We start from the raw sequence: 13,721 nt of genomic DNA on the forward strand, positions 1-13,721 counted from the left end.
AACTTTTCTTTCATGATAACACGTGGTCCCACAATAAAGTGCACAGGTGAATAAAATAAAAAAAATATAAAATTCGTGTTTTCATGATCATAGCTAAAAAAATGTAATTATAAGTATTGAATGCTTCTTTTTGTAACTTCATAGGGTTGTGAAAGCGTTGACCGTGCGCACATTTTTAAAATGTACTTCGGTCAACGCTTTTACACCCAAATGAAGTTACAAAAAGAAGCATTCAATTCTTAAGTAAAGAATGGTTTAAACTAAGATTTTTGTCGTTGAAGACGTCATGAATTTTGAGAATTTATTGCACTTGTGCAATAATAAAATTTATTGCACCCTTACTTTAGGTTACTTTCAGGGGGTAAATATAATATTGCTATGCAATAATAAAATTAATAATAATTATTATAATTGTAATTATAATACCAATAATAATCTAAGGTTATTCTATGAATATTGGGGAATATTGTCCCGAGTAGAATTTTATACTTCACGAGCTAGCGAGTGCAGTATATGGTCTACGAGTGACAATATTCCCCATTATTCCATATTGATAAAACTTTAGTAGATTTTTCTATATGAATGGGATTTTGAATAAATAAGCATATTCACCTGCGGAAAAGGATATTCACCGCGCATAACGTTGCGTGCTTTTACCTGCACTATTTTGGTAAAAAAACCGATTGATGTACAATTGGTTTTGGTTAATAATGCCATAACATACATTTCTCTCGGAATATGGAATAAAACAATTACTGTCTTTTGTTTCGGTAAATATGTGGTTTAATTGACTTTTGAAAAACTGATATTCATTTCGGCCGTTGTCCTCAGTAAATATCAGTTTTTCAAAAGTCAATAAAACTACACATTTACCTCATCAAAAGACAGTAATTGTATAATATTCATGCAATAACCCTTTTATTATATAGCAATATAGTATTTGAAAGTAACTAGAGGCTCTAAAGAGCCTGTGTCGCTCACCTTGGTCTTTTGCATATTAAACAATGGACACGGATAAATTCATGACATAATTGTGTTTTGGTGATAGTGATGTGTTTGTAGATCTTACTTTACTGAACATTCTTGTTGCTTCAATTATCTCTATCTATAATGAACTTGACCCAGTAATTACAGTGGAAAATATTTTCTAAAAATTTACAAAATTTTATGAAAAATGTTAAAAATTAACTATAAAGGGCAATAACTCCTTAAGGGGTCAATTGACTATTTTGGTCATGAAACTTATTTGTAGATCTTATTTTGCTGAACGCTATTGCTGTATGCAGTTTATCTCTATCTATAATAATATTCAAGAAAATAAAAAAAAACGGCAAAATTTCCTGAAATTACCAATTCAGGACAGTAACCTAACAACGGGTTGTCCAATCCATGTGAAAACATAAGGGCAGATAGATCTTGACCTGATAAACAATTAAATCCTGTCAGATTTTCTCTTAATGCTTCGGTTTTTGAGTTATAAGCCAAAAACTGCATTTTACCCCTATGTTCTATTATAAGCCGTGGCAGCCATTTTGGTTGATTGGCCAGGTCATGCCACATGTTTTTTAAACAAATTACCCCAATGATGAGTGTGGCCAAGTTTAGTTTAATTTGGCCCAGTAGTTTCAGAGAAGAAGATTTTTGTAAAAGATTACTAAGATTTACGAAAAAATGGTAAAAAATTGACTATAAAGGGCAATAACTCCTTCAAGGGTCAACTGACCATTTCGGTCATTTGATTTATTTGTAAATCTTACTTTGCAGAACATTATTACTGTTTACAGTTTATTTCTATCTATAATAATATTCAAGATAATAAACCAAAACAGTAAAATTTCCATAAAATTACCAATTCAGGGGCAGCAACCCAACAACGGGTTGTCCGATATATCTGAAAATTGAAGGGCAAATAGATCTTGACCTGATGAACAATTTTACCACATGTTAGATTTGCTCTAAATGCTTTGGTTTTTGAGTTATAAGCCAAAAACTGCATTTTACCCCTATGTTCTATTTTAAGCCATGGCGGCCATCTTGGTTGGTTGACCGGGTAACCGGACACAATTTTTAAACTAGATACCCCAATGATGAGTGTGGCCAAGTTTGGTTTAATTTGGCCCAGCAGTTTCAGAGAAGAAGATTTTTGTAAAAGATCACTAAGATTTACAAACTAGAGGCTCTAAAGAGCCTGTGTCGCTCACCTTGGTCTATGTGAATATTAAAGGAAGCAGATGGATTCATGACAAAATTGTGTTTTGGTGATGGTGATGTGTTTGTACATCTTACTTTACTGAACATTCTTGCTGCTTAAAATTATCTCTATCTATAATGAACTTGGCTCATTAGTTTCAGTGGAAAATGTTAGTAAAAATTTACAAATTTTATGAAAATTGTTAAAAATTGACTATAAAGAACAATAACTCCTAAGGGGGTCAATTGACCATTTCGGTCATGTTGAATTATTTGTAAATCTTACTTTGCTGAACATTATTGTTGTTTACAGTTTATCTCTATCAATAATAATATTCAAGATAATGACCAAAAACAGCAAAATTTCCTTAAAACTAACAATCCAGGGTCAGCAACCCAACAACGGGTTGTCCGATTCATCTGAAAATTTCAGAGCAGATAAATGTTGACCTGATAAACAATTTTACTCCATGTCAGATTTGCTCTAAATGCTTCGGGTTTTGAGTTATTAGCCAAAAACTGCATTTTACCCCATGTTCTATTTTTAGCCATGGAGGCCATCTTGGTTGGATGGCCGGGTCACCGGACACATTTTTCAAACTACTAACCCAAAAGATGATTGTGGCCAAGTTTGGATTAATTTGGCCAAGTAGTTTCAGAGGAGAAGATTTTTGTAAAAGATTACTAAGATTTACGAAAAATGGTTAAAAATTGACTATAAAGGGCAATAACTCCTAAAGGGGTCAACTGACCATTTCAGTCATGTTGACTTATTTGTAAATCTTACTTTGGTGAACATTATTGCTGTTTTTAGTTTATCTCTATCTATAATAATATTCAAGATAATAACCAAAAAGAGCAAAATTTCCTTAAAATTACTAATTCAGGGCCAGCAACCCAACAACGGGTTGTCCGATTCATCTGAAAATTTCAGGGCAGATAGATCTTGAACTGATAAACAATTTTACCCCATGTCAGATTTGCTCTAAATGCTTTGGGTTTTGAGTTATAAGCCAAAAACTGCATTTTACCCCATGTTCTATTTTTAGCCATGGCGGCCATTTTGGTTTGATGGCCGGGTCACCGGACACATTTTTCAAACTACTAACCTAAAAGATGATTGTGGCCAAGTTTGGATTAATTTGGCCCAGTAGTTTCAGAGGAGAAGATTTTTGTAAAATATTACTAAGATTTACGAAAAATGGTTAAAAATTGACTATAAAGGGCAATAACTCCTAAAGGGGTCAACTGACCATTTCAGTCATGTTGACTTATTTGTAAATCTTACTTTGCTGAACATTATTGCTGTTTACTGTTTATCTCTATCTATAATAATATTCAAGATAATAACCAAAAACAGCAAAATTTCCTTAAAATTACTAATTCAGGGGCAGCAACCCAACAACGGGTTATCCGATTCATCTGAAAATTTCAGGGCAGATAGATCTTCACCTGTTTAACAATTCTACCCCATGTCAGATTTGCTCTAAATGCTTTGGTTTTTGAGTTATAAGCCAAAAACTGCATTTTACCCCTATGTTCTATTTTTAGCCATGGCGGCCATCTTGGATGGTTGGCCGGGTCACCGGACACATTTTTTAAACTAGATACCCCAATGATGATTGTGGCCAAGTTTGGTTTAATTTGGCCCAGTAGTTTCAGAGGAGAGGATTTTTGTAAAAGTTAACGACGACGACGGACGACGGACGACGACGGACGACGGACGCCAAGTGATGAGAAAAGCTCACTTGGCCTTTTAGGCCAGGTGAGCTAAAAATGAGTTTAAACTGAGATTTCGTCGTTGATGACGTCATGAATTTTGAAGATTTATTGCACTTAGTTACTTTTGATTAGTTTCTGTGGGAAATATTATATTGCTTTGATAATAATATTAACGAGAAGAACAATAGTAATAATAATAATGATAATAATAAAAATAATAATGTGAATAATTATGATGATAATAATAAATACTATAACATGTATAAAGCTAACGATGCAAATACCTGGACTTAGTTGGTCAACGCTGTTTTTCATTATTAGTTTTATCATGAAATTAATCAACGATATCAGTGATTTAGACAGGTTTAATTTCAAGTTCGCTTTACTGCAAATCTATTGTCTAAGAAATATCATTTTAGTCTGTTTTACTTTATTAATAGGTAAAAAAATGATAACCATGCAAAATCAAACTGACTCGCTTATTAAAACAAAGTATTGGTTCATTTGGGTCTTAAATATTTATCTCAACATTAAGCATTGTGCAATGCAGAATAGTTATGTAGTAACTATAACTTTGCAGATTGATTTTCGTTTTGTATATGCAAATGAAGTAATTTTTTTTCGAGACTTGTTTCTATTGTGCGTTTTTTTATGTTGATTTCATTCGCTTCCATTGTTTCGTTATTCTTTTGAATCGTTTAGATGGTGAGTTCTTTTAAGACGAAACACACGTCTGGCGTATTAAATTATAAGCCTGGTACCTTTGACAACTAATTAGTCCGGTTTTGATACTTAACAAGACGAAATGCGCGTCTGGCGTATTAGAATATCAGCTTGGTACCTTTGATAACTAGTTAGCCTGGGTTTTTTTAATGTCTAGACTCGCAATAAAATGTTTGTTTTCAGGCGTATGCAAATTTTGATAAAAAGCAAGAAGTATCCCTAAAATATATTAGTAGTAAAATGATTTGGTAAAACGATAGAAAAGATGACAAGAGGATAATGCCTAAATGGTAACTGGTTAAGTACTTCGATTGTATGATTGCGAGTAATATATTTTTGCATACCTTATGATGTAGATGAAATTTGTTATGTGTGTAAATTTTAATGACTGATGGTCAATTCTCATGTGAAATTATTAAATTTACCTCTAAACATATTTGTAGCAACAGTAATGTCAGGAACCAACCTATATACATCCTAGTTTTGAATAAGATCGATTCACTACACGTCTGAAAAGTAAATATGCAGTAATTTTTTTAAAACGTTAAGAACATTTTTTACAAAATATAAAATACACATATGATAAAGCAAAAAAGAATATCGTAGATATTGGAAGCTTGTACTGATAATGATAAGTAACGAAATTTTCAGATATATAAAATACCACATTAAAAATTAAAAGTGTTTCGGTTTTTCGAAGTGCTTGTGATTTTTATAACCGGTCAAAATAAAGGATTGGAAATCATGGGATGTATGCATACCTCATTAGATTTATCAAAAAGGTCTTCTTAAGTATGGAAATAAATATGTAGCACAACATAATCGATAGGTGGCATGCCGAATGAGGAATATGGTGTGGCTTGTTTTGGAGTTCGGGTATATGTAATTAACTCAGTTTTGCTTTTGTCTTAGTTTGACTTCTTAAATCAATTTATGAGGTTAAAAATCACTAGAAATCAATCTTTCGAAAAGCCCTGGTTTATGCAAAACTGTTGTCTTAGTCAATGCGCCGAAAGAGAGAGAAAACCTAAAAGAGTAAAAACTTCAATATATGGCAACTGAATAAACTTAATTTAAAAAACAATAAAACTTACTAATGTGTTGTAACCATCACATCCAACATAGATCAATGCCTTTGTGGATGACGTATTTCTTATATCTATTATACTCTCATGGGCATTTTCACAACAGAAATCACGACCGTGTGTTGAAAAAATAGTGTCGTATGGATTGTCAACTCCACAACATTGTAACTACAAAAAATATCAAGATTTAAATAAAAAAAAAACAGAATCTCTCTGATGAATTTTAAGTATACAGCTGGCGACTGGAAATTACCATAAACTGATAGGTGTAATCATAGTTCGTGTTGTTGCAAAATCATTTGGTGCGTGTGAAACTATTCTTTCAACATCAAGAATATTCATCATTTGTTTTTTTTTCTTAAATGTTTATGTTAACGGAATTTTGTTTATAAGCAAATCTAGCTCTGTTATGGTACATTTGATAACTATTTATATAGACTGGAAATAAACTTGCATTAGTAAACTAGTATTACATCAAAGACTTACAGTTAGTAGCATGTGATTCCAATATATTGTAATGCTGTTTGATTGATCATTTAAATAGTGACCATCTTGAAGCAATTTCAGCTGAAATTTCATATCGTTGTTAATCTAAGAAAAAAAAGGAAACGATTTGTTAAACCCGTTATTGTCGGTAGACAATTACTGCTTTCCTATCATGATTCTTTTTGCATTTAAATAAAAAAATTTCAAGTGGGGAAATTGAAATCATCCCTTCAAAGGCTCTATTCGTCCAAGAATCTATGTTCCATCGATGACGATTACATCATATTCTTTCCAACCTTAGCAACACAACATGACACAAACGAAACAAAAAGCGAAGCATTGTCTCCCTACCATTCCGGAGCACCTGTGATCACCCTAAGTGTAATTTGGATTCATTAATATGATGTTTTCGCTTTAGTTTTCTATGTTTTGTTTTTGTGTGGTATTTGTCTTTTAGTCATGTTTGTTCTGTATTTTCCATGAAATTTTCTGTATGTTGTCAACTCACTGGTTACTTATTTGACAGTTGACGATGGTAAGCTGTTGAGACTTATCAGCTGCTCGACATTATCTTTTTGGCATTTTATAGTTTCTTCCATAGTATTGCCAGTTTGTTTTCGACTTACGAGGTTGAATATCCCCTTAGAATATGTCGTCTCTCTTTTAGATTATATAAAATACTGACACATTAAAACAAAGTATATGTATATAAGAACGCACATCTGCATAAAACATGTAAAAAGTAAATTCACAAAAATACTAAATTTAGAGGAAAATCTAATCGGAAAGTCCATAATCACATGCCAAAATCAAATACCAAAACACATAAAAAACGAATGGACAAGGACTGTCATATTCCTGACGTGGTACAGGCATTTTTAATTGTAGAAAATGATGGATTAAAGCTGGTTTTATAGCAATAGCACTTACCCTCTCATGTTGATAACAGTCTCGTCAAATTCTGTTATATTTACAATGATGCGTGAACTAAACAGACATGATAAATAAAATAGTCAAAATATTGGTACAGCAGTCATCATCGTGTAACCATTTTAAAAGGAACAATTTAACGGAACACAAAAACATTAACCACATTAATATAACAGAGTAAAGGTAACACGAAGAATCCCCCCTATGAGGTTAAATACTCCCTTTGAATATGTCGTCTCTCTTTAAGATTAAATAAAATACTGATACATTAATAAACTACATGTTAATAAGAACACACATTTGCGTAAAAACATGTAAACCACATTATTATAACAGAGTAAGGATACCACGACAGAATCAAATACTAGCCTAATCTTTTGGTTTACCAAATGAGCGTTCATCTTACACAATTTAAATATCAAATGAAGAGCATCAAAGTATTCTTTCACAGCGGTGTACGTTTACCAGACAAATTCAAATTGGATAAAAGAAAGCATTCAGAATAAGGATGTCTTTAGACTTTCTTTACATTGAGAAAAGCTTGAAGTTCAGTATGCTATATCCATACCAATCTAACAAACATATACACATAGCACTTTATTTTGCCTTATATGTTTATCTTAGCTTCGATTATCTGTATTTTATGTCATTAGTTTATACCAACCTTTGCCATAAATACAACCCACAATAGAAATGCGACTATTCGTATCATAGTCAATACCAACGAAGACCCTGTACTCTGAAACAAATTCGTTAAAAAGAAAATAATAAAAAAAAAAACAATTTGTTAACCAGGTTAAAGGCCGATGAATTATGGATTGATATTTTGCTTGCACAATATCACAATGTAATGCATCTGAAGTAAACAGGGATTAAAAACACACAGGTTCAATCCTTTTTACTTGTAAATTAAGTTTGACTAAGAACAACCATAACCTTGTATTTCGTAGATATTAAAAGATACATTTGTTATTTTTATTTATTTTTATATTATAAAGTTGCATTTATTTTACTTTGTGCCTAATTAATATTTTGATATGAGCGTCACTGATGAGTCTTATGTAGACGAAACGCGCGTCTGGCGTACTAAATCATAATCCTGGTACCTTTGAGAACTATTATGAAAACTATATGATATTGCTGGCACGAATACACGAACTTACTTTGCTTTTTAATGCCAGAAACTCTTCTTACTAAACAACAGTACCGGAATCTGAATTCACAATACGTTTAAAGCCGTACCTTGACCTATAATGGTTTACTTTCATAAATTGTTACTTGGATGGAGAGTTGTCTCATTGGCACTCATACCACATCTTCCTAGATCTATATACAACATAATTTGTTGTCCTTTTTGTCAATCATGCTGATGTTGGTTTAAGGGTGTCCTGCCTCTTACACTGACACATCCATTGATAAAGGGTGTACCAAAAAAAAATCATAACCTTTGACATGACAAAACCAATTACAGTTGCGAACTGAAAAACTTTTAAAGGCAATGTGATAATACATCAAATGTATTATTATATATTTAATTTACAAAGATTGCAAATTTAAAAGTAAAAAGTAGTATAGTTTTGTAGTCTTAAAATCAGTCATCATTGCATAGCACAACAAACTGTTATGTGAATATAATGTAATTCAAGTTATTCATGTTATCTTTTACAACAAAACAAGTTGTCAAAAAATAAATACATACCGTTATGAAAAAAACAGACGATTTCCTCCACGATCCAATTAAGCCAACAATCGCATTTAACATTGTGAATAATCCAATAACTACTGCAGAAGCTGCAATGCCAACTAGTACGTCATAGAAGTTGTATTGATACAATTCTATTCTGCGAAATATGTGTCTTAAGTAAAAATCATAGATCATGACATCACCAATCAACGTAAGGCCTAAACCTATGAATCCAGCAGCAAAAAACTAAAACAAAAAAGAACTATTTACAAATACTCTTCGCAAATATTCGACATGAAGTCTATTTTTCACATAATTGTATAAAGTAAGTTGAGACATTTGGTATTGTTTATTGAACTCAAAAAGTTATAACCTTAGAAGATAATGATTAACATATACAGGTGGATTTGAAAATATATGTAGGTCCACTAAGGTCATGTCGTATTTAAGTATTAAGTATTTATACATTTGTGGCTATTAAACTTAAAGTTAAGTTTATTCCTTATAATGATAATATTTTGAGTTTTGTTGCAGAAGTACACACTTAAAAGGATACATCTATTCCTATTAAATCTGATAAAATCAAATATATTCTGTAGCAGGTAGGAATTTATGTAGCGCTCTAGGCAGTTTCTGTTCTTCAAATGTTGTGCAAAAAATGACAGTGCCAACAACATTAATACCGATTTAATGAACTAGCCGAAAAGATTAATATTGTAAATTCAGTAATAAATGCGACGTTTTTATTATTGCAAAAAAATGCGACTGAGTTGTAAACTCAATAATTTAAACTCGCATTTTGAAATATTCTATATGAATTTTACAGGATTTTTCGCAAAAACGTCAAAATCAAAATCGCATTTAAGTCTTAAATTTATATTGATATTTTTCCCTTGAAGCAATATGTATAGTTTATGATGATATTTTGAGGTTTATCTGGTGTGTAAAATATCATGAAAAAAAAACGGTTCCCATTACTAAGATATGTAAAAATAAACTCATATAATATAATAACCTAAGAATATGCCAAAACGTACTTTTAGTCACCAAAAGAATAAAAAAAAGTCAAAAGGCTAAATAAAAACGTATTTGACGAGCATTGAGGATGAAACATTGCAACGTTTTGTCCCCCTAAACACAGCTAATGTAATCTATTCCTGGGGTATATAATACTTGATATAACGAAAGATCAAAGTTATATAAACAGTTGAATTATTAATTTTACTATACAAATGACAGGAAAAAACTGTAGTGATACCTGTTGGGATGTGTTTATCCTCAGGAAGGGAAAGTTCACCAGCTTAGTATCAAGCTAGTGGCCATTTGTTGTAAAACGAACAAAACAATATACCAAGACAATCAAATCAAAAATTCTGTAAACATTGACACATTAAAGGGAACAAAGCAGACATCATAGATGTATAGGGGGAGGATTGAGATCTCATAAACATGTTTAACCCCGCCGCATTTTGGCGCCTGCTCCAAGTCAGGAGCCTCTGGCTTTTGTTAGTCTTGTATGATTTTTAATTTTAGTTTTTTGTGTGTAATTCTGAGTACAGTATGAGGTCCAGTAAACATATTTCTTTAAGGAGCCAGCTGAAGGACGCCTACGCATGCGGGAGTTTCTCGCTACATTGAAAACCCATTGGTGGCCTTCGACTGTTGTCTGCTCTATGGTCGGGTTGTTGTCGCTTTGATACATTTTCCATATCCTTTTCAATTTTATCATACAATGTTGACAAATCCATGCCATTGTATATCCTACATGTATATAATAGAAACTTGCAGAAACACTAAAAAAAAAAAAAAATTGCCATCATGTTAAAAACGTTATACAGAGCATGTTGAACAAACATTTGAGCTGCTATTGTTCAAAAGTAATATTCATCTTTTATATGAAAAAAAAACGTTTGCTCCAATTTCTTTTGAATATGAAAATGATATTTATATACTTACAATTGAAGCGATTTTAATTGCCGCTGAGATAAAGATAATTTTGGATCTGAAATAAGTTATTACGATATTATCGTCCTGTGCAGTTTGTACAAACGTCATTTCACAATGCTTAATTAACTCTGATGGACATGAGACAAAACTTAAATGTAGCATTACTTTTCCTTTACATATTATTATTTATCAAATTCTTTGAAAAACCTTGAAAATAGTCAACTTTCTGTAAAAATAATTCTACTTGAACTTTTCATGATTTTAAAATCAGCAAATTGTTTGTCTATTCCTATTGTCTAAATACACCTTCTCGCTACGCAGCAAAACAAGAGTAATAAGACATGAGAAAAAGCAATATACAAAAAAAAACCCTGAAAACTCGTCGCGATCGGCGATGTCATTAAAACAGGTCAGACTGCGTTACTTCAACTATTGTGTATGGTTTTCATTTTTCTTTTATCTTTTTCAAGTTAATATGAATCCATTGTTTTTCCACTTTTTGTTAAGCATATAGGTCTTGCGGTTGATTATAAATATCGTACCTTTTCCAATTTTTCTTGATAACACTAGTAGCACGATTTCAGTCTGAAACGGTCATTTTGGTCTGATCATATCTTAATTGACTGGATTTACCGCTAGAGGAAAACGTCACGACTTGTCAGATCGTTAAGTTACCCGTTCCGATCGATAGTCTCATTAGGTAAATCAGTCCGTTGAGGCATGTCAAGATAAATCAGACTGAATCTTCTAGCGAGCTGTTCAGATCCGTTAAGACCGTGTCAGACCAAAACAGATCAAATCTCAAAATTAACGTTCAAAAGTGTCAGACCATGTTTAGATCCGTTCAGTATCCCGGTATGATACCACGAGTTACGCCCCTTCTGCTTGATTAGTGCATTTTAGATTAATTATATATGTATTTGAAGTATGAACAATAATAGAAAAAAAAGTAATTAAAGATTAAATTCTCTGTTGATTCTTCATTACTGTTGTAGTTTGTGGAGGAACTAATAAATTATTCGTCTATATATGTTGCTTATTTTTTAATAAATATTAGTTTATTTATTTATATTAACTATAAATTGCAAGGACGCATGGTAATTATATAGGTACACATAAACATGTTTGCCATACATTTAACCTTAAAATGTTGTGAACCCTTTGAGAACATATTTGTATTTGAAAATCAGAAACGTAAATATCTTAAACATAACCTAAAAAAAGGCGATGTTGTATAATTGCCAACGAGACAATCAATAAAAATTAACACATGCGTATTTTTGTTTTAATTCGTATTCTGTTGATATGTCCTACTTTACTATTACCGTTGGAGCTGTGTTTTTTATTATTATTTTCGTCCTTATTACTCTGTTAAACTCGGAATCGCTTCTATTTTCATAGCTTTGTACTGTACAACATATCATTAAACAATTATTCATTTTACACAACGTAGCGTCTAAAGACCACCAAGGTCGCCAACGTCCATGAACCTGATCATGATACTGCATTCAGTCTTAGTCGAGACAGTGTTCAAACTATAAAGTACTATCGTATAAATATTTTCATTCAAATAATTAGTGTATATATATATACCCTTATGCTTATTGTCTAACCCATATGCACCGGTGGCAGATTAACCGACCGGGGGCACAACCCTATATATATACCCTTATGCTTATTGTCTAACCCATATGCACCGGTGGCAGATTAACCGACCGGGGGCACAGCCCTATATATATACCCTTATGCTTATTGTCTAACCCATATGCACCGGTGGCAGATTAACCGACCGGGGGCACAGCCCTATATATATACCCTTATGCTTATTGTCTAACCCATATGCACCGGTGGCAGATTAACCGACCGGGGGCACAGCCCCCCCCCCCCCCCCCACACACACACACACACTTTTTGTCTAGAGCGGAAATTAATCACAGCTTGATTTGACTTCTAAAACTGGCCGTTAATTCATACAAACGTCCGCATACGCGATTAACGACAACTTATCGGTGGGGTGTAAATATTGACACCTGTGTGTAATGTCTCTGCAAAATTAAGTTTTAATGTAAAATACATGTACATGCATGCTGATTTGAATAGTACGTTATATTAGTTTATAATACAATACAGATTAAGATTGATTTACAAGTGAAACTTCTGATCTGTGTTTTTAAAGAATAGGTACAAATATATATGTTTAATGTATTTCATTTATTTTGGCCGTTAGTTTTCTCGTTTGAATTGTTTTACATTGTCTTATCGGGACCTTTTATAGCGGACTATGCGGGAATGGCTTTGCTCATTGTTGAAGGCTTTATTTTAAAAAAATGGCTAAATTTGTTTTGAATACCATACATGTACAATATTTGTTTTTTAAACGGAATGTTGTATTGACATTAATCAAATGCTATTTTTTTCACAAGATCTACTTTGGAGCAGAATCTCGGACTTATACATTTCTCTAAAAGCATACAGTTCTAAAAGTTGTGTATTTTCTTGTCTAAATTACCATGTACATGTATGAGGATAAGAATAGGTCACCATTTATAAAGATAGAAAGAATATATAGATGATGAAATATAAAGAACAAATTGATTGATTGTTTGGTTGTTTTACATCCAGTGGCAAATACTTGATGCATTTAAGGCAGGCAAATATTCAGTATAAAGACAAATGGTATAAAAATAAAAGATATATAGAAATGATGATCTGAGCTCCCCACCCCGAAAAAAAATCACTCGTATTATATTAATCTAAAGTTAAATCTGGATCCGCACCTGTTATATTTGGCGTAAATTAAAAATTTCTGTTTTAGCTAAAATACTTGAGTTCAATGGCACGTGCTAGTAATCAACCGAGGCAACAGGAAACAAAATCAATGATCCATAACGCAAAAAGTAAATGACTGTTTTACAATATACAATAAAAAGGTGCCAAATACATTCATTGTCTCC

Source organism: Mytilus trossulus, chromosome 9 (assembly GCF_036588685.1).
Source record: "Mytilus trossulus isolate FHL-02 chromosome 9, PNRI_Mtr1.1.1.hap1, whole genome shotgun sequence".
NCBI lineage: Eukaryota > Metazoa > Mollusca > Bivalvia > Mytilida > Mytilidae > Mytilus > Mytilus trossulus.